General features: G+C 35.6%; 1 non-coding gene across 1 annotated transcript; it reads right to left on the reverse strand.

Annotated features, from left to right (window-relative positions):
• Nucleotides 1-5329: 5329 nt before the first annotated feature.
• Nucleotides 5330-5436, reverse strand: LOC118760052 (U6 spliceosomal RNA). The gene has a single exon (XR_004996547.1). It is a non-coding gene; the product is annotated as a U6 spliceosomal RNA (small nuclear RNA).
• Between the last annotated feature and the right edge of the window lie 1412 nt (nucleotides 5437-6848).

Genomic DNA, 6848 nt, shown 5'->3' on the forward strand with positions numbered 1-6848 from the left:
GAAAGGGAAGGAATCTAGAATAGATCATAAAATAATAAAATTAAGCATTAAAAGTGATTTTAAAAAGATAGAAAGCTCTTGTCTTCAGGAACTCATTGACATTATGAAAGATGAACTAAAATGTGTGAGTAAATGCTTCCAAGCATATACCTGATTTAAAAACAAACTGGTACCAGTGATAAAGAATTCATGCAGTTTATTCTCTTATTTGAAGTGGGTGTTTGGTACAGTACTTACATTGGATTCTTCATTGGAGTTTGTAAAACTAATCATGGTACTTCATTTCTGATCCAGTTTCCTGCCAGTGCACACTCAGGGAGGCAGCAGATAGTGGCACAAATACTTGGGTCTCTGTCAAATTCAGCTTTTTATTCCATAGCTCATAAATTATTTTCATCAACTATTATCAAGCTGGATAGAGGCACAAGTTACTACCTGCTTTAAAAAGACAAAAAAAAAAAACACACCTCCTAATGTGATATTGACACCTTTCTTAAACATGCTTAAGCACAATACTTTTTCACACATTAGTGCTCTACATTGGTTTCTGGTCTTAGCAGAGCCTAACCTGAAATGATTTTTCCAAATAGAATGGTTCAGCAAATAGTTACTGATTCAAATGACTATCTTTGATTTAACATCAGGTTTCGCTGTAAAATCCACTTTCCGATATTTACAAGGCGTGAAATGTCTTTCACAGTATCGTATTCTCCTTCATTAGGTGCATTGAGAAAATGCAGCAGGCAAGGTAGATTCTCAGGTCATGCTGCATTTTCCTATGCGATAACCCGTGCTGTTTCCTTTAAATAACCAAAACTCATTGAATGTAGTGAAGAATTTCTACATAAAATGATTTTCACATATAAAACGCAGTCTGAAGAAGACTGAAATGGCATACGATAAATTAAAGTGTTAAAGAATTTTTTTTCTCCATTAACTTGAATACTCTGATCATCTGGTAGACACTAATTGTAGTAACAAATATTTATAGAATGCTTACTAAATCAAGCAGTGTTCTTAATGTTTTACAAGCACTTAGTGAATTACACAGATAAGATATATAATTAGCTCAAACTTATGTTTTATTATCGATAATATGGTAAAGACATTAAAGAGTATAATTTGTGTGCATGTAATTTTTTGTTTGTTTTTGAGTTCTGCTTTAATATTGAACGCAAGTATATTCTGTAGTGAACCAGTGGGATCTTCCCTGTCTCTCTATTACTTTGCTTTTTAAACATATAAAATAAATCCTTAAAATATTTCAAATGAAGAGATCTGTTCTAAGATAATACATGTCTATTTGTATGTAAATGTATTCTTCAGATCTTCCAAATTATTACAATATATGAACTGTCTGTAATATGATTACATAAACTGAAGCACTATTTGAAAATGAAAATCACACTATATCTGAGATACAACTCTGAATGGAGAATTATTTTTAGAGCTATAATTTATATTAAGATTAATAATGGGCCAATTTTAAAACTAGCATTCCTTAGAATTAAAAAAATAATAATTATGAAAAAGCACATGGCACTCAAATTTACTTTTTTAAAATATAACAAATTTTTCTTTTAAAGTCTAAATGTATTAGCTTCATCTTAAAAATTGTTTCGGGCCCGGCGGCATGCATGGCCTAGCAGCTAAAGTCCTCGCCTTGAATGCGCCAGGGATCCCATATGGGCACCGGTTCTAATCCCAGCAGCTCCACTTCCCATCCAGCTCCTTGCCTGTGGCCTGGGAAGGCAGTCGAGGACGGCCCAATGCTTTGGGACCCTGCACCCGCGTGGGAGACCTGGAAGAGGTTCCTGGCTCCTGGCTTCAGATCGGTGTGTTCCGGCCCGTTGCGGCTCACTTGGGGAGTGAATCATCGGATGGAAGATCTTCCTCTCTGTCTCTCCTCTCTGTATATCTGACTTTGTAATAAAAGTAAATAAATCTTTTTAAAAATTATTTCTATATAAAGAAAAACAATTATTTAACTAGTACTTTATCACAGATCCTCAAGTATAATGTCATACTAACCACTTCAATCATGTAATAATACTTTTCAAACTGCATATAAATTTCAATTTTTTGAAGTCACTTTTTTCCAATTCAATTCTCACATATTATTGCATGTGTGTTATGTTTATAATCAGACAAATGCTTTTGCTTATACATTTTTATGAGATCTAGCACTTAGATTTTCTTACTATTGAAACAATATTTCATTCTCTAAAACCAAATATCGAGTAAGATACCAACTTTTGGATGAACACAGTTTTCTCAAATAAGGATTAGGATTAACAATATAAAGTGGCCAACATATGTTAAGCAGTATTTTACAGTATTTGTCTAGGTAAATACTTTCTCTGAGATTCTTTTCACCAACAGTGATTTTCAAGACTAGGGAGTAAAATTCCATTTTTATTAAATGAAGAATGTAAGAATTTAAAACACAAAATATACAAACATAAAGTAATCATAACAAATTGGATTTGAAGGCTGAAGTCTTATCCCAAAAAACTGTTATTTTTCAAGTCCATATGTATTTTTTCAAATCAAATTACCAATTGTAAAATTAGATATTTTACTATTTATATTGTGTACATTATTTATTCATTTGGAGGGGATTTTTAAAATGAACAGTGTATTTATTTTCTGTAAAGATATTCTATTAGTGTGACTCATACTAGCAGAGAAAAATCTTTAAACAGAGTTACAAGGTTTTGCCAAAATTTAAAAGAAAGACAAAAGGACAAGATTTGACTAGAAATTAAGATGCCAATTGGAGTGTCCATATACCCTACTAAGTGTCAGGCATGAGGTCTGATTCCATCTCTAATGGTGTCTTTCTTTGCATCCTGGCACACGGCAGGTCGTAAAGCAGGGACTTGAGTTCCTAAGAACCACATGGGAGACCAGGAAGAAGCTTTGGTCTCCTGTCTTAGGGCTGGCCAAACCCCCTGTGGAGAGTGAACCAATGGATGAAAGATCTCTCTGTATCTCTCCCTCTCTCTTTGAGACTCTGACTTTAAAATAAATACATAAATCTTTTTAAATAGGTATATGTTTTCATAGAGATAGGTTTGTTTGGGTGTACAAATATTTTGAAATTCATGCACAATTTTTTCATAATACACATTTTCCTTTAACTGGATAGGAGATGCATTTCTTTCTTTTTTTTAAACATTTTATTATTGTTGTTATTATTCTATAATACAGTTTCATATTCCCTTATCCCCTCCCCAGATCCCTCCCCCCCAGTTCCTCTATATCATTACTAACATATAGTTTTTCATACACAGTCATATGTCCATCATTGCGGGCATGGACAATGGCAGAGAGTCCAACATCCTATTGTCAAGATACAGTGAACAGTTTCATTGCAAGTCCATCTTTGTCTGGAAACAGAAATGCATACCACACTACATCCTCACATCTGAAGGTTAGTCTCAATTTCGCAGAGATGCATTTCTAAATCACAAACTCTCCGCAGATACAAGCAGCTGGACATGCCTTGTTCCAAGAGGAGTAGCCTTTGTAAATGTGGCCTGACAAGGCACGTTTGAGATACAAAAACCGTTATAATTTCATATTTTTTTAACTTTTGGGCTATTGGAATTTTGTAATAACTTTAAAAAATAATTAGTATAGATATTTAACTTATTTTCAATCAAATTAACTATAAAAATGAGATATTATATGGTGCATTCTCCATTTTGCTTGGATTTGTTCAGATATTCATCAGATTAATATTCATTTTAATTAAAGATAAAACTAAATGTTAACGTAAAAACTATAGGTCTTGTGGGATCAGCACAATGGCATAGGGGCCAAAAATCCTGGCCTTGCATGTCTGGGATCCCATATGAGTGCTGGTTCCTGTCCCATCTGCTGCACTTCCCATCCAGCTCCCTGCTTGTGGCCTGGGAAAGCAGTTGAGGATGGCCCAAAGCCTTGGGACCCTGCACCCATGTGGAAGACCAAGAAGAAGCTCCTGGCTCCTGGTTTCAGATCAGATTGACTCAGTTCCCGCAGCTGCAGCTACTTGGGGCGTAAACCGAGAGATGGGGATCTTTCTCTCCGTCTCTCTGATTCTCCTCTCTCTGTGAATCTGCCTTTACAATAAAAACAAATGCATCTTAAAAAATCTATAGGCCTTGTAAGCTATGTAATAAATAGTCAACAATATAAAGAATTAAAATTTAAAAATGATCTCTCTGGAATCAATTGTTTTATCCGTTGGAGTGTAGCCTTGATATCCTGTAGGGTGCATGGTATAAGTTTGTGCGCCTCAGTTGTAGATCAGCATTAACTCATTAGTACTTAGAGAAAATAGTGCATTGTCTCACTTTGATTTGAACAGGCAGAATGAACTGGGCAGAGTATCTAATCTTTTTTGCCATATTATCTGTATTCATTCACCAAGAAGACTTTTTGGAGTCATTCCAGAAATATTTGTCTACATGACTGGCATTGTGGCCCAAAGGGTTCAGCTTCTGCCTGTGATACCACATTCCACTTAAGTTTCAGCTGGAGTCCCACCAGGAAGCTGAATTGCAAGTGGTGAACTGGGACTCCATCGTGGCCGTTTTTGGAGTGAGTTAAAGGATGGTAGATCTTTTGCTGTTTTCTCTTTCTAACACGTTGCCTTTCAAATAATTAATTAAATCTTAAGAAACATCTAGGTGATTTTTAAGTATGCTTATAATTTTTTCCAATATTTTCATTCTAGCATTTTATCAGCTAATATTTTTTGGCCTATACCATTTGCAGACTCCTGGATCTACACTACAGGTGCAGATCCAGAAAGACAGTTCCACGTGACCCCTCTGCTCCTAGCCCTTCACCCGCTCACCTTCCCCTCTATCACAGAGAATGCATCTCCTGCCTTTGCGTAGAGAACATATTTGCAACTGCAAACAATTTTGTTTAATTTTGGTTGTCTCAACCACAAAGCTCACTTTATAAATTGGACTTGATAAAGCTCTTACCTAAGTAATGGGAAATTAAGTAGACAAAGTCAAATAACTTTCTACCTTGGCTCTTTGGGATTTTCCTTTAGTTGGTTTTATGCCTCCGGGAAACATCGTAAGCTAAAAGTTATCAAACCAAGTGCAGTAAGACCTGGCTATAAATTGTTCAAACCTGACTGCTTTTGAGTACTCAAGGGACAAGTGAATTAGAAAGATTAAAGTTTAATAACTATTTATAAGATCCCTATGGAAAGTTTAAAATGTAGAAATGATAACAAAAATGATTTTTGCAGGATAACATGCTATGTTATGTTACAATATCACATAACTAAAGCTAGGAGAGAAAAACACTAACCAGTTTTTAAAATATGGAATGCTTGAAAATTGGCATGTCATCTTGCATAGGAGCTATGCTAATCTTCTCTGTATTGTTCCAACTTCACTATATATGTGCTATTGAAATGAGCACCTATCCATTCTTTCAAATGACATTCCCTGGCACATTTCATATATCATCTTAATAAATCAAGCTAATTGTAAAAACACTATAACCATAAAACTGGTGAAATCTATTTATTGTTTACTCTCTTCTTGATTGACTTTTATAAAGATGTACTTATTTACTTGAAAGAGCTATAGGAAGAGGGAGAGATAGAGATCTTTCATCTGCTGGTTTGCTTCCCAAATAGTAGCAATGGCCAGGGTTGGGCCAAGACAATCTGGGAACCAACTGCTTCCAAGTCGCTCATGTGGGTGGCAGGAGCACAAACACTTGGACAGCTTTCTGCTGTTTTTCCCAGACCATGAGCACAGAGTTGGATCTGAAGTGGAGAGGCAGAGACTTCTCTGGAACCGGAGCCTATATGGAACGCTGGCATTACAAATGGTGTCTTTACCCACTACGTGACAGTGTAGGCCTCCTGATTAGTTTTAAAGAAAGAAAACTAACAGATTTGTACTAATGAGCTAATGGTTTGTACAAAAAGGTTACTAATATATCCTGAAGTCTATGAAACTTTCAATATTCTATTTAAAAATCGTTGAAGTTGATGCTGGTGCCATGGAGTAGTTGGCTAAGCTTCTGCCTGCAATGTCAGCATCCCATAAGGAAACTGGTTCAAGTACTGGCTGCTCCACTTCCCATTCAGCAGAGGAGGATGGCCTAAGTGGTTGGGCCCCTCCACCCTTGTGGGCGATCTGGGGGAAGATTCTAACTCCTGACTTCAGATCACCCAGCTCCAGCCATTGCGGCCAGTTGAGACAAACAGTGGATGGATGATCTCTCTTTCTCTCTGTTCCTCCTCTCTGTAACTATGTCTTTCAAATAAAAACAAAACAAATCTTTAAAAATTGTTAAAGTGATTAGACACAATAATTGGAAGTATGTAATATACATACTGGTCATTTAAACGCCTATTTTTGTCTTTTTTATATATATGTTTCTTTTTTCTTCTATTTTATTTTAAATTTTATGATGCAATTTCATAGACTTTAGGATTTCCTTTGTCCCCTCCTCAAATTTTCTCCCCCAAACTGATAAGCTCTATATTATTACAATAGTATAGTCCTTCATAAACAGTCATATGTCCATTATTCTGCTATTTAAGCATATGCTAACACTGCGGGTACAGACAATGGCAGACTGTCCAGCATCCTATTGTCAGGATATATCCAACAGTTTCATTGGGAGTCCGCATTTGATTTGGAAGTAAGGATGTATACTAAATGTCTCTTCACATCTGGATATGATAGTCTCTATTACACAGTTACTATACATTACTTTAAATGAAAAGCCATAGAGCAATATCAAAATCCGTTTGTCTTAGTATTTCCTTGTTCTCAAAATCCAAAATAAGAATGAAATAAAAACGCTAGTTGAGA

Source organism: Ochotona princeps, chromosome 11 (genome assembly GCF_030435755.1).
Source record: "Ochotona princeps isolate mOchPri1 chromosome 11, mOchPri1.hap1, whole genome shotgun sequence".
Classification (NCBI taxonomy): Eukaryota; Metazoa; Chordata; class Mammalia; order Lagomorpha; family Ochotonidae; genus Ochotona; species Ochotona princeps.